General features: G+C 43.6%; 1 long non-coding RNA gene across 2 annotated transcripts; it reads right to left on the reverse strand.

Annotated features, from left to right (window-relative positions):
• LOC308578498 lies at window positions 1-27,480 on the reverse strand. Of its 2 annotated transcripts, XR_014003954.1 has the most exons (4): window positions 27,383-27,480; window positions 2,939-3,396; window positions 2,414-2,604; window positions 1-412 (listed from the first exon to the last, which is right to left on the reverse strand). It is a non-coding gene; the product is annotated as an uncharacterized lncRNA (long non-coding RNA). The 2 variants fall into 2 exon arrangements; XR_014003955.1 differs by lacking the exon at window positions 1-412 and having other exon boundaries at window positions 2,130-2,604.

Genomic DNA, 27,480 nt, shown 5'->3' on the forward strand with positions numbered 1-27,480 from the left:
GAGACGCAGACACGCTGGAGCATGTCAGCTCCTTACATTTCGAGAGCATGTATCAAAGCACTTTGCAAATTTGAAGTAATTAAGCCTCATTAGCTCAAGGACAGTCATTACCACTCACTCATAATTCTTCAAGCCATTGTGTGACTCTGACAGCAACGAGGCAATGAAAAACCATTAGAGGCAAATAATATGAACCAAATGCAGCCAGGGTACGTCTTGTTCTGGTCTCTCTGTTTTCCTATCCATGCCCACTTTGGGCCCTCCAGGCCACTGTAGGCATCACTCACCTGTTCCAAATCTCACACTACCTTCCAAGAGAAACTGCAGAATAGCTAAGTGGCCTCTGTGGTTAGCACACAGTGGTGAATTGACCAAAGCTGAGCACAACAGCAACTCTCCCCTCCTGTGGTTTCTGTGAGAACAACAGAAAAGATGGTGAGAGCAGGCCAATAGCCCATCTAGTCCAGCATCCTGTTCTCACAGTCATTGACCAGATGCCCCTGTGAGAGGCCAAAAAGCAGGATTCAAGCACAAGAGCAATATCCCCTTCTCCACAACAGTGAGGGGAAGAAAGGCTCAATTTGCAGATGGCAAATGTTTGCTCTTAAAAATAGTCTCACGTACAGCCCATGTGCAGCAGACTTTGTCCATTATTGGCAACAGGCACATGCAAGGACAGGGAAGCTGGGTACCCTTGCCCCAGGCCTCAGAGGGCTAAGCCAGGCAGGGGTCCCCACCAGGGACCAGCTGCTGCTTTCCCCCTTTTTTGTTTGAGTTTATAACTTCATTCTAACAAAACTCCGGCCTGGGCCTCAGACAAGCTCTGCACAGGCTTGATTGGCAGGAGTTGGTTTTGACAGAAACGAGAATCACATGCACTGGAACTCCATTCCCTAGACAAAATTCTAGATCAAGATGACTGTCATCTTAGCCACTGATTCTAGAAGGCTTGACATCTAAAAGTTGAAGGGGACACAGGGATCGATCAATACCAAGTAGTTGAACCCCTCCAACTGTTCCCTTATGCAAGAAGCACCTCAGTTTTCTTTTATTTTCTCATTGAATCCCTAATATGTGATGAGCTACCTTGTTATGAATAAGAAATATACAAACCTTGTGTTTTCCAAGTTCTTAAGTCTGTCTGTAAAAACTGGTTCCTTCACAGAAAAGTAGCCACTTGCCTCATCATAGTCTGGATTTGGCCCTCCTAGTGGATGCTCCTAGTAGCTTTGCAAACCTCGCTTTTACAGATTTTCTCTCATATGTATATAGATAGATAGATAGATAGATAGATAGATAGATAGATAGATATAGATATAGATATAGATATAGATATAGATATAGATATAGATATAGATATAGATATAGATATAGATATAGATATAGATATTCTAAATTACATTTCAAAATATTCATTTAAACAAACTTAAATCAATGACTGCCCTTCTTCTCTTTCCATGGTTCATTTTGCAAACTATATATATTTTACATGAACTATATATTTTACTATATATTTTACATGAACTAAGCCATTCATTAATCCATTGTTACATTCATCAAAACTTATTTACACCGTTGAATTAATGTTAATGCTACCAGCGTTTTTAAACGAACACAATTTTTACCCATATATTCAGTAAACATTTTCCAGTCTTCTTTAAACGTGCATTCTTCTTGTTCTCATATTCTATATGTTAAGTCTGCAAGCTGCGCGTATTCCAACAGTTTATGTTGCCCTTCTTCTTTGGTTGGAACCTTGCTCATTTTCCATTTGGGGGCTAACAAAACACGGGCCGCAGTAGTAGCGTATATAAATAGTCTTTTTTGACACCTGGGAATTTCCCTCTGAATTATCCCCAACAAAAAGGACTCTGGCTTTTTTGGAAATGTACTTTTAAACATTTTTTTTCAATTCATTATATATCATTTCCTGCTTTTACAGATTTTCACCCTGCCACCCACCACAGCTTCCAGCCATTAAAATTCTGCCCATCTCCGTAAACTTAAAGGAATAAGCTGACACCATGAAATTTGACACGAGGACCTAATACCTCACCCAATGCCTATCTAGTCCAGTTCTTTGTTCCATAACACACCATAGGTAATATGCACATACTTAGCACTTCAGCTTTCAAATATAAGGAGATATTTTTATTGTTCAACATAAAGCTGAATATTCCAAAGCTGATGTTTCTATTTTAAAAAATAGAATTGTCTTTTATATTTTTTATGATGTTTTTAATGTCTGTGTTTGTTTTGGGCTTAAAATATTGTAAGTTGGTTTCAGCTGCCGTGGGGAAAAGCAACTAATAATTTTAATCAATCATCATCATCATCATAACTAAAAATCACAATGATTTTAATGGAATGGAATTAAAGTATGGAAAAGGTCCAGTTTACTTCCAGTACATACCCGAGCAAGTGGTTCTCCTGGATCTATCCTTGGTGCTAAAACAACCAAGCCATATTTACTGCTTTGCTCTGTGGTCTCCTCCACAGGATGAGAACAGGACACCTCTGGCCAGCTTGTGAAATGTTAACATGGGGTCTGAAATGCATGCCATGCGGATCTCTGCACATCAAGCTGTCTACTTCAAGCAACAGCTACAAGAGAAGGGTAAAAAAAAAAGGCTGCAAAGTGTGTGCTGCTTTATTGGATTTGTTCCAGCAGAACATAAGAGTCATGCAGGATTAGAATAAAGGTTCAATCTGATCCAGCACTCTATTTTCAACAATGGCCAACCATGTGATGCTCACAGTAGGGTAGAATTCCTCCCTTTGCTTCTCCCTCTACAAAACTGCTGTAGCTCTACAGAAACTCCTTAGTTTGGGATTACTATGTACTGTCCTGATCACCTTGGCTCAAAAAGGATATTGTATAGTCAGAAAAGGTTCAGAAGAGGGCATCCAATATGTTAAAGGGGATGGAGTGACTCACCTGTGAGGAAAGGTTACGGAGTCAAGAACTTCATTGTTTAAAGAAAATTCAAGTAAGAGGTAGCAGGATGGAAGTTTATAAAATTATGCACAGAATGGAGAAGGTGAGTAGAGAAAATCTTTTTCTCCTCTTGTAACAGACGAACCATGGACATCCAATGAAGCTAAATGTAGGAAGATTCAGGACAGATAAAAGAAAGTTATCCACGCAGCAACTATGGAACTGGCTCCCATAGGAGGCAGTGATGGCCACCAATGTGGATATATTTAAAAAACGTTTAGATGAATTCATGACACAGAGGACGTTCAGCGGCTGCTAGCCTTGATGGCTCAGCTCTGCCTTCAAAGTCTGTGGCAAAATGTTGCTAGATACCAGTTGCTGGAATCCACAGGATGGGAGAAGACTGTTCTTGCGTTTGAATCCTGCTCGCTGGTTTCCCACAGGCATCTGGCTGGGCTCTGTAGAAAGAGGATGTCAGAGTAATATAATAATAATAATTTTTTATTTATACCCCGCCCTCCCCAGCCAAGGCCGGGCTCAGAGCGGCTTACAAGCAATAATAAAAACAAGATGAGTGATTACAACTTAAAAACAAAAATAAAATACAACATTAAAATAATGGAACATTAAAATATTAAAATGGAGCCTCATTGCAGGAGAAGGAAAAGAAAAAAGAAAAAGGGGGCGGAGGGAATCAAATTGGCTCCAATCCAAAGGCCAGGCGGAACAACTCTGTCTTACAGGCCCTGCGGAAAGAGATCAGATCCTGCAGGGCCCTGGTCTCATGAGACAGAGCGTTCCACCAAGTTGGGGCCAGTGCTGAAAAGGCCCTGGCTCTGGTTGAAGCCAATCTAACTTCCTTAGGGCCTGGGACCACTAGGGTGTTGTTATTTATGGACCTTGAGGCTCTCCGTGGGGCATACCAGGCGAGGCGGTCCCGTAGGTACGAGGGTCCTAGGCCGTGAAGGGCTTTAAAGGTCAAAAGCAGCACCTTAAATCTGACCCTGTACTCCACCGGGAGCCAGTGCAGCTTGAAAAGCACTGGATGAATATGCTCCCATGGCAGGGACGCTGTGAGGAGCCTCGCTGCAGCATTCTGTACCCGCTGGAGTTTCTGGGACAGCTTCAAGGGCAGCCCCGCGTAGAGCGAGTTACAGTAGTCAAGCCTGGAGATGACTGTCGCATGGATCACTGTGGCAAGGTCGGGGCGGGAAAGGTAAGGGACCAACTGCTTGATGCGGCGAAGGTGGAAAAATGTCGCCTTGGCTGTTGCTGTGACTTGCGCCTCCATGGAAAGGGAGGCGTCAAGGATTACACCCAAACTCTTAACGGAAGGCAATGGCACTAATTGGGCCCCCGCAAGAGAAGGGAGTTGGTCCCTCATCCCCATGCTATCCCGACCTAGCCATAGGACCTCTGTCTTCGAAGGATTTAGTTTCAATCGGCTCCCACGAAACCATCCAGCCACAGCTTCCAAGCATCTGGTCAGTGTGTAAGGGGCAGAGTTGGTGTGGCCATCCATCAGTAGATAGAGCTGAGTGTCATCAGCATATTGATGACAGCCCAGCCCAAAGCTCCGGATAATCTGGGCAAGGGGGCGCATAAAGATGTTAAAAAGCATTGGGGAGAGAATTGCGCCCTGCGGCACTCCACACACCAAGGAGTGGCGTGACGACATTTCCCTCCCTAGTGCCACCCTCTGTCCCCGACCAGAGATAAAAGAGCACAACCAGTTACGGGCTATGCCCTGTATCCCCACGTCTGCAAGGCGATGGTCCAGAAGATCATGATCGACCATGTCAAAGGCTGCTGACAAATCTAAAAGGATCAGCAGTCCTGACCCGCCTCGATCCAGTTGTCTACGGATATCATCTGTTAGGGCAACCAGAGCCGTCTCCGTCCCAAAACCAGGACGGAAACCGGACTGAAATGGATCTAATGCCGATGTTTCCTCCAGAAACCTACCAAGCTGTTCAGCAACCGCTCTCTCAATTACCTTACCCAGGTATGGAAGATTTGAAACTGGGCGGTAATTGGATAGGTCTAAGGGATCTAATGAAGCTTTCTTTAAGAGTGGACGCACCACTGCTTCCTTCAGTTCCCCTGGGAATGTCCCCGTGTCAAGGGACAAATTGATAATTTCAACCAGGGGGGTCCGCGCAACATCTGGACACTCCCTAATCAGCCAAGACGGGCATGGATCAAGGAGGCAGGTGGTGGGCCTACCAACTTGGAGGAATCTATCCACATCAGTAGGGAGTATCCGATCGAAATGGTCCAACACTGGACCTGAAGTCAGTCGAGGGGCCTCCAGTTCAGTCACTGTATCTAAATTGGCAGGGAGGTCACGGCGGAGCAACAGGACTTTCTCCGCAAAAAAGCTCGCGAATGCCTCACAGCTGTGGGTCGAATTTGTGCTTAAATTTGGTTGTCCTCCTAAGGACGTTATTGACCTAATTATTCTAAAAAGTTGTGCCGGGCGAGAGCTAGCGGATGCAATAGAAGCTGCAAAGTAAGATTTCTTAGCAGCTTTCATAGCCATCTCATAGGCTTTCATAAGCGTCCTATAAGATGTTCTTGAGGCTCCGTCACGAGTCCATCGCCATACTCGCTCTAGCCGTCTGAGATCCCGCTTCATTTTCCGGAGCTCCTCAGTAAACCAAGGGGCCCGGTTTCGACGGGGTCGCAGAGGGCGCTTAGGCGCGATTTCATCAATGGCTGCCAAGAGCCGGTTATTCCAGTCCTCAACAAGGTCATCTAATGAGTCGCCAGGAGGAGCAGGGTTCCGCAAGGCTTGTCGGAATCTATCAGGATCCATCAGTTTTCGCGGACGAGCCCAAATAGGCTCGCCACCCGAGCCGGGGAGGAGCGGGAAGTCAATCTTGGCTTTTAAAGCGTAGTGATCAGACCATGGCACTTTCACAGCGGGGAGCATGATCACATCTATGCCAGCCCCAAAGATCAGATCCAGCGTGTGGCCTGCTTGATGAGTGGGGCCCAAAACAAACTGGGAGAGCCCTAGTGTTGCCATGGAAGTCACTAGGTCTAGAGCCTGTGAGGAGGGAGCGGCATCGGCATGGACGTTGAAGTCTCCCAAAACCAGTAGGTTTGGGAACTCCAAGGCCCAGCCCGCCACCACCTCCAGCAGATCTGACAGGGTGGCTGCAGATGTGCTGGGTGGTCGGTACACCAGCCAGACAGCCAAGCTCTCCTTGGTGCCCCACACGAGACCAACACATTCAATGCCGGAGATTGCCGGTGATGGCAGAGCTCTGAAAGAGCAATCCTCCCGGAATAACAACGCTACTCCTCCCCCCCGACCTACAGTCCGCGATTGATGGAGGACAGAGAAACCTGGGGGTGTTATCTCATGTAGGGAGACTACTTCGCCTTCCCGTACCCAGGTCTCCGTCACGCAAGCCAGGTCAATCCCCTGTGAGACAAAAAAGTCACGCATGGTGGCAGTTTTGTTGCCTATGGACCTGGCATTGCACAGCACCAATGACGGAGGTGTGTAATCCTTGTTCTCCCTACCCTCATCCCTTGGGATGGGGCGTAGATTGGAAGGGGTTCGAGGATCACTGCATCTCGAAACCCTTCGCCGATAGAGATATCTAGCCCTACCGCCATTCCTCCCTAGCCCTTCAATTGTGGAAATCCTAGATCCCATACTAGCCTCCCCAATAGATGGGTAACATCCCCTCAATAACAAGTCATCCTTGGGCCAGGACTCCTGGGTCAAAATGGTATGGGAAAGAGGTGGAGGTCTGATAGGGTAAGTATCCCTAGAAGATAAAACCCAACCAACCGCACCCCAAGCGGGGGGGACAGTCCCATGGTGTTTCATTAACTGTCAATCCCCCTCTCCCTCCTGGGTTAATTGGAGGATTGTTGGTTCTATCTGTGGCTGTGGAAGTATTAATGAGGTATGTGTTATAAAATGTGGATCACTGGCCAACAAAGAGCCAGATTCGAATTCGGAAGATCTGTCCATCCTGTCTCGCCAGGAGTACAGTAGAGAAGGCTGATCATTCTGATAAGTTTTTGGAACATTAGGCAAAGGTCCAGATGTAGAGTTGGTGCTGGATATCTCCAGATTGTCAGCAACATAGAATTCTTTAGGTGTTGTTGCCATAGAAATGTCGGAGGTGCCAAATTCCTCATCTAATTTGGTGTCGTTTGAAAAGGGAACAGGGAGTTGCACTGATGTCTTTCTATGGGATAAAGAGCTATTGGACGTCTTTAAATATTGTGCTCTAGGCTCTACTGTCCTTATATTTTGGGTAGAAATCTCAGTCTTTATACTCATTAGCCTCTTCTTCAGGTCTTGTAATTCTAGGCTTATAGAGTTCTTTTCTTCCTTCGGGCAATTAGTATTTCTAGTGTTGAGCTTGGTTTCCTTTATCCGCATTAGCTTTGACTCTATGCAAGGGACCAATTGCCTCCTTGTTTCGTCTTTAAATACCCTCACTGGGCGGAGAGAGTGGGACCACCATAGAGTATCCTTTATCTCCATGAGTCGAGATGGGAGGGTTGATGACCTAAAGGTCATAAATAGGCGCATGGTGTTTCTCAAGGTAGGCAGGAAGTGGAAATTTTCTAGATCTACATTTCGGTAATGGTAATTCAAGAGCTGAGACAAGGACATAGTAATTTGTCTGCGGTTCATCCACCTATGAGTGTATCGGTGAATCTCAAGCATTATCTGGTTCGTTTGCAAGACTTGACAGGACCTCACTTCATCCATAGTTTGAGTTGGTGAGTTGTTAACAGAGTCATTTCTTATCATCCCTTGGGCATTTAAAGGGGAGGAACTAGTATCCAATTGTTTCTCAATGTTAACTATTCTGGTGAGGATTTCATCCAGTCTTTGGAGAACCAGAACCATAGTATCTGCAGACAACATGCAAATCTCTTGGTAGGGGTGCGTATCCCGAATTGGTTGAAAGCAGGCTCCTCTGCCTTCTAGAGGCATGGGTGGGTCAGCGTTAGGAGTGGGAGGAATCCCTCCTGCTCCTGCTCTTGCCCTCTTGGACGGATTAGCTTTCTCTGGGAGGAGGAGGGTCGGGTCATTGAGATCCTCCTTAAGGGGGGGTGAGGTTCCCCCAACGTTGTTACTCACTGTTTGTTCTATTTGCTCCAATTTCTCGGTTTCCTCAACCCGCTCTGTTTCTGAGCCAGGGCAGATGGCGTTGGCTCTCTGCCGATTCTTTGTTTTAGAGGAATTGTGAGTCTCAATAATGGTCTTCTGGCTCTTTGCACCTCGTTTTCTCCTTCCGGCAGGCATTCTCAATAAGGAAGTGACAGTTGGAGGAGTGTCACTCCAATGAGGAGTGACAGTTGGAGAACTAGGCCTCAAACCTTCCGGCCTAAAAGAGCAGGTTTTAGCAGGGAAAGCCACACCTCTCCTTGAACACACTCAGAGGTGGATATTTAAAGCACAGCCTGGAAAGAACTGGGCAAAATTTAAGTGTGGATAAGCCCTTAGATTTTAAAAGAAGGAGATGTCCCTGCCTCTCTCATGGCGTTCAACCCTTCTGGGCTGCCCTCGGAATTCTCGGAATTCTCCAATTCTCCAATTCTCCAATTCTCCAGAAGATAACAAGTGGCATGTTACAACAGCTGTGAAGGCGGATGAAGGCTGCAGCAGATAGGAATCTACCTTGAGTAGATGGGCAGCTGGTGTGTTAATGAAGTGCACGTTCTGATTTAAAACAATGAATAATCTGTACAGATTTAAATTATTTATCCTGATTTTGCAAGCGATGAAAAAGAGGGCAAGCAGCTTGCATCCCACCATTTGGGCATTTTTCAAATCTCTCTCTCTGGCTTCTGATATTTAGCGAGCTGCTTACAATATCGTATTTCCAGTCAAAAGTAAAAGAAATCCTCAGGCAAGTGAAATTCTGTTCTGCTGTCCACTTCCCCTATCCCATCCAAAACAAAGTCTTGTTTAAAGAATTGGCAGTTGAGATGCCATTGTTGATTTTAACAATGTGCAAATTGTAAAAGAGGCTGTTTTACCTATTCATTGGGGGGCTGAAATATTTTTTTTTAAATGTTGCTCCCCAGATTGATGTACAGTGCCTTCCTAATATCACAACCTGCCAATTGTGGTGAAAATTGTAGTTGCTGATAATAATGGCAAAATCAGCTACAGTGGTACCTCGGGTTAAGTATTTAATTCGTTCCGGAGGTACGTTCTTAACCTGAAACTGTTCTTAACCTGAAGCACCACTTTAGCTAATGGGGCCTCCTGCTGCCGCCGCACCACCGGAGCCCAATTTCTGTTCTTATCCTGAAGCAAGGTTCTTAAGTTGAAGCACTATTTCTGGGTTAGCGTAGTCTGTAACCTGAAGCATATGTAACCTGAAGCGTATGTAACCTGAAACGTATGTAACCCAATGTACCACTGTATATAAATGTGCATTTTGTTTAGATCCAGCTAGCTCAGTGACTGCCAAAAGTCTTCCTATTCATATGTAGGGTGATCAAGGGACCTTACTTGCTGGATCATCACCTTGTCGTGTTGAGTGGGCTTTCACGTTCCTATGACCCTTGTGAGAGAAGCTGTTGGAAGCCTTGGACTCTCAGCAGGGTCACCCAAGGCGGTAAGGTCAAAGGGAACGAGCTAGGCAAATAAGGATCCAAGAAGTCCGCAACGGCAGAACAGGCAGAAGATAACAAGTGGCATGTTACAACAGCTGTGAAGGCGGATGAAGGCTGCAGCAGATAGGAATCTACCAATCGTCATGATACTCATGCCATCGGAATAAAGCCTTACTGCAAAGACTGTGTCATGGTCTGCACACACTGATCTACACACATAAAACAAATTCACGTACATGCATCTTTCAAAAACCCATCCCAAACCCCCCAAAGTCCCATGGTGATTGGCAATGGTAATGCGGACAGGACCATGAAATATGGAAGCCCCTAGTCATAAACCGGCACATGGGCGGTGAATACAGATTCAGTTGTTCTGACTCAAGGAATGAGGTGAGCAGCTTGATAGCTATATCCATGACTGAGCAGCCCTTTTTAGGATCCACTCTGCTCACCCTGAAAAGGGGGAGGGGCTAGAAAATGTGCCCTAGACGTAGTCTACCCTCCTTTTTCCCTGACTGGATTACCGCACCCAGTGGGGTCACCACCCAGAGGTCATAAAAGACAATTGAACTTTTGAACATGGAATATAGACTTTGTTGGATAACACAGGTACTGAGCATCCTGAACTCAGGACAGCCATCATTGCAAAAGAATTGTGATGTTTTAATATTGATATTACAGTGCTTCGAGAAACTCAAAGAAAGGGACAACTGAAGGAAGAAAATGGAGGCTACACTTTCTTCTGGAAAGCTCTACTTGAACGAAAACATTGAATACATGGAGTAGGCTAAGAGGCAGCAACTGGCCCAAGCTCATCTAGGGAACTTCATAGTAGAGTGAGGATTTGAATCCTGCACTCCCAGTCATAGTTTGGCACTCTAACCACTACACAACACTTCTTCACCCTAAGGTCCCATGGTGGATATACATTAAAATACAATATTTAAATGAACAACTTGAAACACCCTGCAATCATAAAAATAAAGCGGGCCCTAAAACACACACATATTGGAAGGAAGTGTTTCTCTCAATTTATCAGTGCCAGCTTTTATAGGCAAGAAGTGGTTTAGAGCTCTGTCTCTCCTTGTTTCCAGCCAAAAAAAATGAGCAGGCTTTATAAAAACCCAAAGTAATCTTTCTGTTTATATTTGAAATACTCAAGGGTTTAGGGTTTGTTTTGCTTTTGGTATGTTCTGGCACGCGTATTGCTCTATCCCTTGTGAACTAAATATTTTTTTACAAGAGTGTCATTTTAGATTATGTTTTACTAAGAACATAAGAAGAGCCTTCTGGATCAGGCAAGTGCCCCATCTAGTCCAGCATCCTGATCTCGCAGTGGCCAACCAGATGCCTGTGGGAAACCAGCAAGCAGGAATCAAGCACAAGAGCCCTCTCCTCACCCACAGTTTCCAGTGATGGATTCAGAAGCACTGCTGCCTCCAACCATAGAGAAAGATCATAGCCATCCTGACTAGTAGCCATCAATAGCCCTCTTTTCCATTAATTTGTCTACTCCTGCTTTAAAGCCATCCAAATTGGTGGCCATCCTAGCTTCCCATGGGAGTAAGTTTCATAGTTATTCATTCATTCATTCATTCATTCATTCATTCATTCATTCCCCACCCATCTGGCTGGGTTTCCCTAGCCACTCTGGGCAGCTTTCAACAGAACATTAAAAACAGAATAAAACTTCAAACATTAAAAGCTTCCCTAAACAGGCGTGCCTTCAGGTGTCTTCTAAAAGTCTGGTAGTTTTTCTCTTTGACCTCTGGTAGGAGGGAGTTCCACAGGGCAGGTGCCACTACTGAGAAGGCCCTCTGCCTGGTTCCCTGTAACCTCACTTCTTGCAGTGAGGGAACCGCCAGAAGGTCCTCGGAGCTGGACCTCAGTGTCCAGGCTAAACGATGGGGGTGGAGATGCTCCTTCAGGTATACTGGATGCAGATGATGGGAGAAAGGCAGGACACTCCAAATGCTGAATACATCTAAATATAACTTTAAAGCAGGATATTAATTCATTAAATTAAATAAGTGCATTTCTATTGTTATGGGTTTTCTGGGGACAGACTAGATGATACCAGTTCTGCTCGTCTCACAGGCACTCTGTTAGGGAGTCTGATGTGCTAAAATACATGGTTTTTCTCAAGCAAAAAGGCTTGACCATCAAGACCAGGGGTCAGCAAACTTTTTCAGCAGGGGGCCAGTCCACTGTCCCTCAGACCTTGTGGGGGGCCGGACTACATTTTGAAGGGAAGAAATAAGCGAATTCCTATGCCCCACAAATAACCCAGAGATGCGTTTTAAATAAAAATACACCTTATACTCATGTAAAAACACACTGATTCCTGGGCCATCCGCAGGCCAAGTTGAGAAGGCTATGGTGCCAGATCTGGCCCCTGGGCCTTAGTTTGCCTACCCATGATCAAGACCCTGAGTCTCCACAGGGCAGCCATATCTTATTTTAGCAAATGTTTCCATCTGCCTGACTCCTGTAATACATTCCACATAAAAAAGCTAATTACGGGCTGGTGTCGCGTGCACACAGCATTACCTGCTTCACGGAAGCCTGTTACTTTCAAGACCCTGCGGCTGATTTGGGGCAAGTTGCGTAGTGTTTGTTGGTCCAGTTTGGAGGTTCAGCTACTCCAAGCCGCATATTCATTGGCTTTTTGGGGGCTCTGTGCATTGGTGAATGCACTGGAGGCTTGGCAATTTCACCTCATGCAGGCTTGGGTATTAAGGATATTACAGATATTACCTCAGGTTACATACGCTTCAGGTTACATATACTTCAGGTTACAGACTACGCTAACCCAGAAATAGTACCTCGGGTTAAGAACTTTGCTTCAGGATGAGAACAGAAATCCTGCTCTGGTGGCCCAGCAGCAGCAGGAGGCCCCATTAGCTAAAGTGGTGCTTCAGGTTAAGAGCAGTTTCAGGTTAAGAACGGACCTCCAGAACGAATTAAGTACTTAATCCGAGGTACCACAGTACATTCTGCAGGGATTGTTTAAAAATTAGAATTCATTCTCCCAAGACAGATCAGTCACACTGAGGCACCATCCTGACATTAGCCCCTTCGCCTCACAACAGCCCTTGCCCAGTCTGTGACACCCATAGGTTCTTGAAAGTGAGGCCTGATATAGGCGGCCCACTCTTGAGTCACGTGAATGCCCGCCCTCTGACCAGGCACCAGTTTACTTCTGTATTGCGGAAGGTCATCTTGGCATGTGGGGGCAACCCGAGGCCTTTCTCTGGGCACTCCTTCCACATCGGGGCTACCACATTCGCTGCGGCCTGGGGCTTGGATGCAGACCGCATCAAGGCGATGGGCAGCTGGCGCTCTAAGGCTTACAAAGGTTACATATGCCCTGGTCAGCTTCCACTTACAGATTCCTCTTCATTTTCCAGATATTTCCAGCAAGTGCGTTTGGATGATCGGCCACGGTATTGTCCACAGGGCAGCTGCAAATCATTGGGACAAACACCTGAGTATCCACCCAAGAGTCCGCTTATACTGAATGGGTCAGTGAGGGATGCTTTGGAATGCTCTCCTGCCACAGTTACAATGAGCGATCACGGCTCATGGCCCCCCAGATGCCCTGCTGGTTCATCTGGATGAGAATGACCCAGTGGCCCAAAAGAGTATCAACCTAATCAAGTCATTGATCAAAGACATTTGAATAATTCGGACAATATGTCCTAATACTAGCATTCTTTGGTTGGAGCTTCCTCCCTGTTTGCTCTGGAAAGGCTTTGTAGCCTTCAGGTCCAATTACGACATTGCAAAAATCAACAGGGCAATTTGTAATGCAACTCTGTGTTTTGGTGACCGGGTGACCAAGCACTCGGACATTAAACCGTTAAGCTCAACGCTTTTAGTCCTGATGGTGTACACCTGACCCCATTGGGGAATGAGCATTGGTTGTGTGATGTGAAACAGGGCATTGAGAACTGGTTGGGAGACTTTTGAGGCTTTTTGGGTTCAGCTGTAGGCAGTCTTGGTGGCGAGACAGTGATTTCGCTGTCTCGGGTGGCAGTTTTAGGCCTTGGGCAGAAGCCTTTAGTCCTACAAGGAGTGACGTGGTGACTCACCCCTTTTGCGGCAGTGATATCAGAGTCCCCTTTCAAGGGTTAGTGAGGAAAGTCTCTGTCCACAAGCACACAATGTTGGGCCATAGGATTCCCCTTGACAATGTGGAAAAGGGGGCCAGCTGTGTAAATGCACATTTTGCAGTGTTCCCATATTCCTGACTGATCCTATCTTGCCTCAGACCCCAACACGGGACTGAGAGGGATACATGCCCAATGCCTAAGCCAAGGTTTCCTACATCTGAAATTCAATTAAGTTGTGGCCAATTTTAATCCCAAAATATGTTGTCTGTGTTTTCCTTGATTGAGGCCTGGCTCCCAGGGGGTGGGGCACATCTGGGCATGCAATGAAACACTCACATGTCTCTTTTAGGGAGTCAGGGTGCAACAAATTCATTGGACTAGATCAGACTTCTCATTCTGGAGCACCATAGCTTCTGTAGTATCAGAATAATCTCCATCAGTGGCGTGAGGGTCCTGTATTCTACTTAGAATATCAAAGCCACTTAGCAAACAGCAAATCCAAGCCATGTCACAGAAGTTCATACCTTTTGCATTTCCAGCTCACACTTCATTAATTTGATGGGATGAATTAAAGTGTTCTAGTTACACTAATTAAATTATTGCTCTTGGTACACTTAAAATATTATTTTTGCATATTGCTTATTCATATCCAGATTATAATGGGAACACAGAACAAACAAAAATACATTTAAAAATTATGAGAAATGCCAGAAGACAATTAATATTGTTTTCTGTTCAGACAAATTGACCCAGAAGTTAGTGAGCAGCCAAGAGAGGGAGGAGGCAAGGAAATATGAATCCAAGGAAATGTGGGTCCAGGCTGAAGGTGGTGGGATATCTGGAGGACCTGCAAAAGCCTCCAAGGGCTGGCATGGATCTCCCAGTTGCCAGCAGGTTGCTGTTCTCAAACATCCTCTTGCCCCAGTACATCTGAAGCTGACTTGTTAGAAGCAGCTGCAATTTAGTTTTTGTAGATGTAGATGGCCCTAACCACGCGGGAGATGGTTTCCTGATATCTCTGCATCAAACCCTTTCTCTCTCTCTCTCTCTCTCTCTCTCTCTCTCTCTCTCTCTCTCTAAATTTTTAAACATATCATTTCCAAGAATCATTTAACATATTTTCTTATCTTACAATGTTTTGGACTTCCATCTGCCACATCTGAAGATTTCTCAATCTTTATCACTTTATCTACATTTCTTAATTTTTCTATTACTTTTAATCATCCTTAGGTAATAATTCTCTTCATAGTCTTCATTGCAATATTTCGCACAGTCCTCCTTACAAAACTTCTTGCAGTCCTACTCACGTAATCTGTTTATTACAATTGCTTTTCAAATAGTTCAAATATTTACTCCAGTCCTCCAAGCCCTTTTTATATCAGCACCTGTAAGAAATCGGACTGCCATTTCCAGAACTAGTTGCTGATTCTTTGTTTGCTGTTTTCTGACTGGTTTGGAAAAGTGTTTGTGTGTTTTGTGATTTTGGATTTTCACACCTGTTTCTACATCTAAGCTGTTAGCTGTTGATGTTTAAGTAAATAAATATACACTTGCTCATGTAGTTTTTGGTTCTTTTGCTTTGTGTTTCCACATCCTTATTGCAACTTAATTCATTTGTTTTCTTTTTCAAACCCTTCAGATCAACATAGTCACAACTAACCTTAATCACATCAGTCTCCACTCAAGGCCTTTGTTATGTGCCATCCCAATCTCTGAGCAGCAAGAGACTCCAGGGGTCCCAAGCACTTACCCAGTTTCCTTGGAATGCAGGGAATGTGGTATCTTTAGGATATATGGTTTTAGTTGCACACATATATATATAACCTGAGCCTAAGATGGAGGTGCTCACAGCATTAGCACCCCAACAGATCAGGGGTGCCATATTGCCCTCAGGATTGTGGGTGCCCACTGCCGCAACGCAGTAGTGCAACATCACATGTGCACACTTACACATAGTGTGTGTGACATCACACATTCTATGTGCAGGTGTATGTTTGTGAGGTAGCATGTCCACGTTGTTGCTGCCAGCAGCGGCTCTTCTTCCTCCTCTTCTCTGTAGCCAGAGACTCTGCCTCTGCGTCCGAGCCCTACTCTCAAGAAAAGGGTGCCTTGCTTGCTGGCTGTGGAGGACAGAGCTGAGTTGCTTCTCTCTCGGAGGCAGCGCCGCTGCTGCCTGCTGGCTTTTCTCACGTGCCGAGCCTCCACAATTATATTATTGTGGGTGCCCAAGCAGCCACGTCAGTTGGCTCCTGTGCAACAGATCATGCTTCTCCATTAGTCACAGTTTTAGATCCAGCACAGAGCAAGAAGGTCTTTGTGTCTCTGGCTTCCAGCCTGCTTCCAGCTCAGCTCTCACACATCACACTAGTTCTTGTTCTCCCAAATACCGTAAATAGCAGCTAAGTGACAAGGGTGGAGGAAAGGCCCACCCATTAGCCTGGAGGGCCCCATCACTCTGTTGTAGCTCTTGGGACCTGGCTCATCCTTTTGGGATGCTGATGAGGACCTCTAACTGGCCAGCTACGATCATTGCCCCGCAAAGAAAATTGTTCTACTCCTCTTGTCAGATTCTAATCTCACTCAGTACAGGATCCAGAGAACTGGAAGGGACTCAGGGCATCAACCAGACTAACACTCACCCACCCCCTCAAACCTAGAAGAGTACTATTATCTAGCCTCACTGCTTTATTGTCAAGGGGAAAGTGTATGAAGGGTTTCAGAAATTTGGAGACAACAAGCAGTGTTAAGTTGTGGGTGAACATATCAGATGGCACAGCGATTCTTCAAACAGCTCTTGTTTATTCAGAGGCCAGAACAGAACTGAACAGCAACAGTTCAGCCGGCCTGCTTTTATAGGCAGCCGGCTGTCAACATTGTAGCAACAACAACCCAGGGTTTCTCACCTAAACTAACTGAAGTGGACCTGAGTGAAAACTATATGCATGATACTCCTGGTGGCCAGGGTGAGAACTTTAATACATAACAAACAGAATATTGGCAATTTTGCCCTCCATGAAAAGATACCTGACAAACTACTAGTATCTAAAGGGCAGAGTTCAAATGACACCCTCCCCTACACACACACAGACACACGGAGACCATTTTAAACACATCCAATTGACATGCAATTGCTGGTGCGCAGATTGTTTTGGACCCAGAAGAAGGCCGAACGGGGGTGGAATGGGGGTGCAGGCACACTTATAGGCTCTCTGTCAATGAACATGAGGGCCAGGAAAGGCCTACATACACACACAATTATATTTCCTTTACAAATATTGAGGCACATGGTCACTCAGTGTCACCAGTATGTGCAAATGTCTAGTTCATTTAAGACTATAAAGGTAAAGGTAAAGGGACCCCTGACCATTAGGTCCAGTCGCGGATGACTCTGGGGTTGTGGCACTCGATATAGAACCTTTATTTTCAGTAATGATGGAACTCACAGGACAAGTGGAGAACATTTTTGTTTCTATTTACCTTTATTATTTGTAAAGATAAATCTTTGTATGACTTTTACTATCCCTTTTTATTGCGTTAGCATCCTTTTGGAGCTGTGCCGTATATCTTTGTACTTTTGTCCTTCCAGGCTGCGATGCTTTATTGTTTAAATTTCTAATTATTTATTTTCTTTCTTTTTCTGATGTTTGCACCCTTTTTTTACTGGTTTGTTAATTTTTTATTTTTTTTAAAAAAAATACTATTTACTCAGGGCAAAAGCTGCTCTCTCATTTTTAGTTTCACATTCACTCTTTCCCACCAAAGACTCATTTTCTTGGCTGATGTTCAATGCTCTTTTTGAGAAAAGGAAGACAAAGGAATTATGTGTTCATTCAGTGACATCTTGACATTTATTGCTAACTAGGCAGCTCTCTCTATGTCATTGCTCTGGCCACTATCCATAGCAACCTTATATTTGAATATACACACAGAGATAGCTACCAAGCTGCAGAACATACAAGCTTTTTAGGTACCATTCCTATAGTTCTTTTCTGCCATACAATGTTGTAAGGAGCTCGATCAGCTGTTGGAGGAACAGATTTCCCAGATAATTCATCCTCAATGTTATGTACTGAAGTTCTCACCCTGGGCCAGCAGGGGGATACTGTAGATAGTTATGCAAATAAGGGATCGAAAGTGACGTTCAGTGATTGGATAGTTTTAGAAAGTTGTTACATTTACGTGGTACTGGAGCTCTATATAAGCAGGCTGGCTGAGCCCTTCAGTTCAGTTCTGTTCTGGCCTGTGAATAAACAAGAGCTGTTTGAAGAATCGCTGTGTCGTCTGTTATGTTCACCCACAACTTAACACTCAAGGCAAAAAAAAAAACCCCTCCCAAACCTCCCCCCCCATATACATTCTTTTCTCAAATTCCAAATGCATTTTGAGCATTGAAAGCAGGAGATAATAACATAATTGAGCACTTCTTTAATGTTTGACTTGCAAAACAGTAATAATTCACAACTATGGTTTTTTTGCAGGGGTGGGGAGGAGATTAAGTGTTACACAGACTCATAAGAACATAAGAAGAGCTTGCTGGATCAGGTCAGTGACCCATCTAGTCCAACATCCTATTCTTACAGTGGACAACCAGAAAAACCCACAAGCAGGATCCCGCCAATTGGTATTTGGAAACATCACTGCCTCCAGCCAGAGAGGCAGAGCATAGCCATCATGGCTAGCAACCCTCCATGGCCCTCTCCTCCTCCATGAATTTGTCTAATCCTCTTTCTAAGCCATCCAAGTTGGTGGCAATCTCTGCCTCCTGGGGGAGTGAGTTCCACAGGGTAACTAGCTCCTTTGGGCTCTGTTCTTGCATGCATTTGCACATGATGCAGTTGTACCCTCAAAGGCTTATTAAACACCAAGAAGCCTGAATCCAACAAATAAAACTTCAGCTCACTTGCTTAGCTGACAGCATATTTCAAAATCTCTTTTTCTTCTCCTTATTCATGGAAATCCCTTGTTAAGTTCCTTACTTTGGTGTTCATAGAGAGGGAATCTCTGTTTAGCACTGCGTGAAGAAGGGCTTTTATTTATCTGTCCTGAATCTCCCCACTTTCAGCTTCATGAGATGCCCTGTTATAAGAGGGAGAGGGGGGAAAATTTCTGTGTCTACTTTCTCCAGGCCATGCATCATTTTATAAACTTTTATCATGTCTCCTTTTCATCTTTTCTCTAAACGGAAGTGTCCCAAATGCTACAACCTCTCTTCATTGGGGAATTTTACTTTAGAGAAAATATCTGAAATATTTAGCATAGTTTAGAAACTGTAGCCTGAAATCTTAACTTCACAAATAAGCACCTCAAAGCCCAGTATTATTAATAGAATTTGAAAGGGATGATCTTCTGCTCTTGCTACACTATCAGTTGCTGCACACATGCAGCGCAGAACTGCATTAGCAATATTGACTCATCTTGAGATTGTGATCTACAAAGATCCCTGTATTGCTGTCAAGCCAGGTGTCCCCCAACCTATATTTGTAACTTGTTGTGGGAAAGGCAAGTACCAAATGTCAACAGATGACATTTTTACATACATGTTTTCAGGTCAAGGAATGCAGTTCTGGGACTGCATGTCCCTTCTGCAAGATGGTGGTAAGGTTTTTGCACAACACAGCCTCTGCCTCTGCCTGTTTCTTGACTCCTTTCGATTCCTTCATGGTGCAGCGTATGAAAATAAAGATGAGTCAGTCTAGAAATACATCCAGTCAAGAAATGAACCGACATGTGAAAAGGAAGAAGCTTGTGCATATAGCTCCATTTGTAACAAAATAAAAAATAAATTCAGTTTGTAATTATTGTCTGAATAAATTGTACTTTTAAAATGCCAGGCCTGATAATTCTATGGTAATCATATTATACATAATGCATTTTATGTCCTTAAAGTAGCAAAGTGACTTTTGATATGTAAAGAGGACTTTTAAAAAAAAGAATATTGCATTTCCCCCCAAACAATTTCATTTCCTCCCAAAGAAAATGTTAATGGGTGGGGTAGGTGGTTAAAACAAGGTTTTCCCCATAGCTACAAATGTTGCATCTCTACTTATACTCCAATCTTTATTTCATGAGATACTATTACAGCTAAGAATAGAAATGCAGCATGAAAAGCAAAACCACACTACAAGAGACACCTAGAGTTGTCACCTTTGTTCTTGCAAACTACAAGATAGGACCGGGGGGCGGGGCTTGAGATTATTCCCCCCCCCCAACCTGGTGCTGAAATTACTTCAAAGTAATTCATTACAATCCATTGCACCTTAACAGGAGGACACCTCTGGACTATGTCTCTCTCTCTCTCTCTCCCTCCCTCTCTCTCTCTCTCTCTCTCTCTCTCACACACACACACACACACACACAAACACAAACACACATTTGTAAATCTGTCTGTGCTTTGCTACCCTGAGCTAAGTACATTACCTTTCACACACCCTTCACACACATGCAGTATTATACAGCAAAGTTGCATCACACAACCATTTTTTTGCATTCACATTCACACAACCATTTTTTTGCATTCACACTGGATTTGCTTGTGAAAGCATACAAATGCTCATAACAAGATGAGACTGCACCATCATACTGTCAAAGCGCAGGAACAGATTTTTTTGCAGAGAGTCAGGAATGCTTGGTTCACGGCACATGTTTGCATGCCATTATTCAAAATTGTGCATGCGTTGAAGATGATATACGTATTTCATTAAGAGCTGCATAAAACTTGTGCAAGAGAGTCAGGCTCTTGGGCCCCTTCCAACCAGTGGAGCCTGGTAATTTGTACCAGCTCTCACACCCCCACAACCGTCAGTCCCAGTTATTACGGGTAATGTCAAAGTTTCAGAACATGGTTGGATCTCATGCTTCAGGATGAGCAAGGAGGATGAGTCTCCTGGAAAAGATTGTTGGCTGATTGGTTTCTTGGAACAAAGTGTGTGCTTTGATGAATGTGCCAGCCAGGTTCTGTCCCAATCATGAGTTCAGAAAATGATATGGGGAGGAGGAGGAGGAATGTATGGGGAAATGATATGATAATGAGGCAAGAAAAACAATGCACTATACACTGGCCATCCCATTGGTTTGCCTTTTATTTCATCATAGGAAGTTACATTTTCTTTTTAAAAAAATATTTAGAAACATGTGATTTGCCCTCTGCCTTACACGATCTGCACCCACAGCATTTTACAAGAACCCCCTTTTTATAGAGTGATGCATAAATTAGTTAAATGATGAATGATGTGGAAAGAATGGAGAGAGAGAGAGAATCTATCTCTCTTTCTGTCTGTTTCTCTCAGCATGAGAATGTAAGAAGAGTCTTCTGGATCAGACCAATGGCCCGTCTAGTCCAGCATCTTATTCTCACAGTGGCTGACCATATGCCTTTATGCAGGCTTTATTTTGCCTGGGTCAAAGACCCATTTTGGCACCAACTATGCATTTGCATACACACAGGCTGGGAGCCTCAATGGCACCCCTCTGAATACTTCACCCGGGGCAAAAAAACCCAAAACCCGGCTAGCCCCTCATAGCTACAGCTTTGCCTTATGCCACCCAAAGTGTCTTGTGTTTTGGTAATTTGGTTAAAGAATAAAAAGAGGATTCCCTGGATGCCAAGATCCAGGTTTGGGACAAGTACTCTTTGGTGAAAGAACCCCAGCAGAGCTTTAAAATCACAAACATGCAACAAAGTACAGCATGGAAATATAGGCTGTTAGAGCTTTAAAATATCCCCTCCTAATTCCTTTCCAGAGTTTCCCACTTCCCTTAATGTAGAAATAGACCACACGTTTGGTAAGTTAAAAATGGTCTACTTGCAATCTCATCAAAGGTCAGATTCATGTGCTCTTCCATACAGCAGTAAGAAAAAATAGGCAGCAAAACTTAGGTTCCAAAGGTGGCAAATGCTTCTAAATTATTTGTATAGGAACATAAAGATGGCTTAAGTCACATGGCCTAAGACCTCACATGATGAAATATTGCTGGAAAGTGGGATAACGAGTTTTGTAGCCCTTCCTCCCAAGGTGGGGGGGTGACCTAGCTAAGCCTGGCAGGATAGCTTACTCTATGGTCTTAACTCTTCATGCATTAAAGTTAAGTTTGTAGGTTATACGAGGCTGGATTTATCCCACAGTGCTTGTGAGAAACCCACAAGCAGGATTTGAGCTCAAGAGTCCTCTCTCCTCTGACCATGGAGGAAGGTTCATATGGGAAAAGGCAGTGTTGAGGCATAATGCTTTATAGGTCAAGGCCAGCTGACTGAAATATGCTCTCAGGTCATTCTGCACCATCTCCTAATTAATGCACAGTGGTTGGGACAGATGCTGCTATTATGCCATGCCCTTGCAACACAAATGCATATCAGGGTTGGAGAGGTGTTGGTTTAAGCTGGATTAATCTGTTAGGCCAGCAAAGGAGCCAAAAGTTCTGATAACATCACACACCCCACAGTTTCGGGCAAAGAAGGGAGTAATGTCAGCATGCTATGACCCTGTACAGGGCTGAGTACAAATTTATGGGGCCTGGCAATCCAGAAGGGGGACTAGGGCCCAACACTATTGTATATGTTTTCTGCAATTCTTAACAAAATTTCACATCCAATGCACACACGATTCTGCATAGTGGCTTGCAAACTTGCACAGTGCACTGAGTATTTCCAAGCATTTCCAATTCCATTTGAACATTCACTTCTTTGCTTTCATAGAAACCAACTCCTAGGGGCTGTAGGAGCTTTGCCACCAAATAAAATATTTGAGGGGGCTTGGGCCCCTCAAATTGATGAGCATTGCCATTCAAATGATGTGTGTGCACTGTGTCATGTGATCAATTATGTGGGGCGGGGCTTCCCCCCAATATTTCATTCAAGTTGGCACCCTTGCTTGCTTTGATGACACTGTCTTGTCTTACGATGTGCATTTGCATTGGTAGGTTTTTGTAAGCAAACCCCATGGAAAGTTGTGGTGTGAAAAACATTGTGTTGTATCACACATTCAAGACAAGCATTTAACATGTATAGTCAGCTCAGCAATGATCATGTGAGTATTTATATTATTGATGTTAGTCATTAGGCTCTTAATATTCTCAACAAGTACAAATATTGTATTTCTTATTAACATCAAAATGAGACTGCACATTTATTTTACATCTGCTATAGACTTCATAATATTTTTAGTGGCTTCCTGATGTCATATACCTATTTCAACGGCCTCATTAGCTGTAGAGGTAAGATCTGCTAGCTTAGTGGATAATTCCTTTAGTTCATCCTTAATTTCATTTTTAAATGTAGCAAATTCTGATTTCCACTCTGCATCTAGGCCTCTCTGAAACTGATTGAGTAGATCTGTGAAGGGCTCACAATCCTCCCTTCAGGACTGTAAGGTCCCTTGTGAGAGAAACTGACTATTTCTGAAACTATGAAGAGATTATGAGTCATAAAATATGTCCCTGGAATGTTAATGGTTTAGGAAACCCGAACAAATACAGGGGAGTGTGGAATACTTTGAGATAAGAAATTCCAAACTTCGCACTGTTGCGGGAAGTGCCTCAAAAAAAGAGTTTAGAGTTGCTTCCTTGCATACGTTTTCCAGTATTCCTCTGAGGACACCTCAAAAAGCAAGGGGAGTAAGTATCTGGGTTTCAACCCATGTCTCAATTAAGGAGGAAGACATCCTTCAGGACACACAAGGCAAATACATATTTGTTAAAGGAACACTGTGTGGCTTAAAAATGACCTTAGGATTGGTATACAGTCCAAATAACAAACAGAAGTTTTGAGAGGTCTGTGGGGTGGCAACACAAGAACGGGACTTTTCTGTAGGAATGCTATCCCCAGGGAGGTTTATGATCAAAGAATCATATAATCATAAAGTTGAAAGGGATTCTGGGGGTCATCTAGTCCAACCCCCTACAGTGCAGGAATCTCACCTAAAGCATCCGTGACAGATGGCCATCCAAACACTGCTTAAGAACCTCCAAGGAAGGAGAGTCTACCACCTTCAGAGGTCATCACTTCCACAATCAAACAGCTCTTACCATCAGAAAGCTCTTCCTAATGTTTAGTCGGAAGTTCCTTTCTTGTAACTTGAAGCCATTGGTTCAAATTTTACCCTCTGGAGCAGGAGAAAACAAGCTTGCTCCATCTTCCCTATGGCAGCCCTTATTTGAAAATGACTATCATATCTTCTTTCAGTCTCCTCATATCCAGGTTAATCATACATAGCTCCCCCAATCATTTCTCATAAGGCATGGTTTGCAGACCCTTGATCATCTTGTTTGCCCTCCTCTGCACATGTTCCAGTTTGTCAATATCTTTCTTAAATTGCAATGCCCAGAACTGGACACAGTACTCCAGGTGTGGTTTGACCAAAGCATAATTGAGCAGAACTATAACTTCTCTTGACTTGGACACTATACGCAGCATTGAATAGCATTAGGGGTTTTGCTGCTTCATCACTCTGTTGACTCATTTATTTATTTTTTGTTTTTTTGTTTTGTTTTTTGTTTTAACATGTTGACTCATGTTAAGCTTGTGGTCTTGTAAGACTCTGGATCATCTTGGCTGCTCTCCTCTGCACATGTTCCAGTTTGTCAACATCCTTCTTAAAGTGTTGTCTCACTTTGTGTTTTATTTATCTTTGGGGAACCTTTCAGTTGTATGGAGTGGTAAGTCAACTTAATAAATGAAATGAAACTGAGGAAGGACTATAGTAGATGTCAAAGAGGAGGACAAGGTACATAGAGAAGGCATGTTTTCTCTAGAATCTGAAAATTCTTTTGTTTCTCTGGCCAGGTCCATTTTAAAATCGTTCCCGCAGGCTGAAAACTAACCGGTGTTGCTCATGTCATGCTGTTCTTTCACTTAAAATATATGTTGTCCTCCCTTATTTTAGATTCTCATCATCTCTCTCACATGCAAAGCTTAAATTGCCAAGTTTTAAAAATTTTTTGCATGGCCAGCAGAGCTATTTGGGTGGGCTTAGCGAGACTTTATGCCCTCCTCCCTCTCTCTCTCTCTCTCTCTCTCTCTGTGTGTGTGTGTGTGTGTGCATGTTGTCCTTTTAATTATTGAAGAGGCTCCAGACATCTGGATCTGTGCAGTTTACTGGAAGCCAAGGACTCCACTGAGACATGATATAATTAGACAACAGCTAGGTTACTTCAGGGCACCCTTTGCCCGAAACACTGCCAATGATGAAGAAGTGGGGGGAAGGGGGCAGAATTGCATCTCACTTCGGTATTGCTTTGAATTTGCTAATAGGGATCAAGTAATTTGCCCTCACTAAAGGTATCAAAGAAGATAAAAAGGTCACAGTTTTAATCATGTATTTTAAATATGTGCACAGGAGCAATAAATGGAAATATTAGTCTTTTCGAACCAGGACAAGTGAAGGTGCAGTGCTTTGAAAAAGCTTCCAAAAATAATTATTGGGTTGCATCCAATTTTAGTCCTACTTAGAGGAGACTAATTGAAATTAAGGACAGGGCTGTCTTAGACTGCAGGGATGCCAGCTTGAATAAAATATTGGGGAGAGGCGTAGGTAAGCCCCACCTCACATAATAGGAATCCCTCTCTCATAACACTAGAACTTGAGTGTTGGAAGATTCAGGAAGACTTCTGAAATCAAGTTGTTCTTCCTACAGCACAGATTTGAGACAAGGCATTCATTCCCACAGGAGGCAGTGATGGCCACTGATTGCATGACATTAAGAGATTAGACAAATTCGGGAGTGGGGCCACCTATGAGGAGATTCTGATGAAGGCCGAAAAAGGTTGGAAATTGAAGCCTTATGATTGTATTGCTGGAAAATTGACAGGATGGTTGCAATACTATCAAGTCAATGATGTTTTTAAAGAGGACAAAAAATTAGGATTTGAAGACAAAAAATCGAAATTTCAAATAGACATTATAGAAAGTAAGTCTAAACTACTTTCAAAAATGTATAATCTCCTATTAGAATGGAATACAAAAGACGAATTTATAAAAGAGGCTATGTTAAAATGGGCTATTGATCTAGGACACAACATAGACTATGATGTATGGGCCAAACTCTGGAATGAGAGTATAAAATTCACCACTTGTTCTGCCTCAAAAGAGAATGTTATGAAGATGGTCTATCGTTGGTATCTTACTCCCACCAAATTGGCAAAAATGTACATAACTAGTAGTAAAACTTGCTGGAAATGCAAGGAAAAGGATGGCGACTTCTTTCATATGTGGTGGTCATGTAATAAATTAAAAGAGTTCTGGGAATCGATTTATAACGAGTTAAAAAAGATGTTTAAGTATAGCTTTCCCAAAAAGCCGGAAGAATTCTTGCTAGGTTTGGTGGGAGAAGATATTAAGAAGACTGATCAAAGATTATATTTGTACGCAACAACAGCAGCTACAGTTCTGATAGCTCAAAAGTGGAAGCAACAGGAGATGCCGACAATATGAGAATGGCAGATAAAGCTGGTTGAATACGCTGAGATGGCTAAATTGACACACAGAATTCGCAATCAGGAGGAGACAAAGTAGCAAAAAGAATGGTGTAAAGTTTTGATCTATATAAGTGAGAACTGTAAAAATTTGAAAACTTTGGCAGGATTGAAGTAAATCTTATGTCATGTTGTAATATCTAATCAAAGAAACTGTGAACTATAGAATAGAATAGAAATAGAATAGAAATAGGAAATAGAAATAGAATAGGAAGGGAAGGACGGAAGTCAACAGCTCTACGGAGCATAAAGTAGGATATATGTAATAAGATTTAATGTTTTACTGGTGTTGGTGGGTGTTGGTGGGTGATCTTAAATCTCAATAAAAATTATTTATATAAAAAAAGAGAGATTAGACAAATTCATGAATTGCTTTGATGATTACAGTGGTACCTCGGGTTACAGATGCTTCAGGTTACAGACGCTTCAGGTTACAGACTCCGCTAACCCAGAAATAGTACCTCGGGTTAAGAACTTTGCTTCAGGATGAGAACAGAAATTGGGCGGTGGCGGTGTGGCGCCAGCGGGAGGCCCTATTAGCTAAAGTGGTACCTCAGCTTAAGAACACTTTCAGGTTAAGAACGGACCCCCAGAACAAATTAAGTTCTTAACCTGAGGTACCACTGTACTAGCCAGGATGGCTTTGGTCTGCCATCATGGCCAGATGCAGAAATGCTTCTGCATGCCAGCAGCCAAAACAATAGGAGGGGAGAGCCCTCTTGTGCTCAGACCCTGCTTGAGGATTTTCCCACTGAGGTACCTGGTTGGCCACTGTGAAAAGAGGATACTGCTCATCTATCAAATTGTCCTCCATCCAACACCAATCTAGGCTCTAGGCTCTCACAAAAATCACACTCCAGGAAGTAACAGGAAGGAGACGCCATCAACGTGAAGCCCCAGTTAACTAACTCACTTGAGAGTCCACCCAGCTATCACTTGCAGAGCAATGAAGCTTTCTCCTGTCTCTCACCCAGGAATACCAACCACATAGGACTGAATCAGCCTCATCCTTTACCAGTTCTGGAACCCCATGCAGAGCTTGTCTGATGCCCAGGGTGGGAGTCTTGTTAGAATAAAGTTATAAACTCAACCAGAAAAGCAGCTGGTCTGTGACTGGCCAACTTAGCTCTTCAAGGCTCAGGGCAAGTGTAGCTGGCTGCCCGCACCCTGCACAGGCCTGCCCCTAAGTATGGGCATGAACAAACATCACACAACCATAGGGCTCATCATCCCAACATAAAATAGTTACCTTACCTTCAAACTTCAAAGAGATTATAACCTTTGGCATCTCCCCTTTGGTGTTGACCCAATGGGGCCAGGCTGCTGTACCTGCTGAGGATAGTCTTATGAAG

This window comes from Podarcis bocagei (assembly GCF_964188305.1).
Source record: "Podarcis bocagei genome assembly, chromosome: Z".
Lineage (NCBI taxonomy): Eukaryota > Metazoa > Chordata > Lepidosauria > Squamata > Lacertidae > Podarcis > Podarcis bocagei.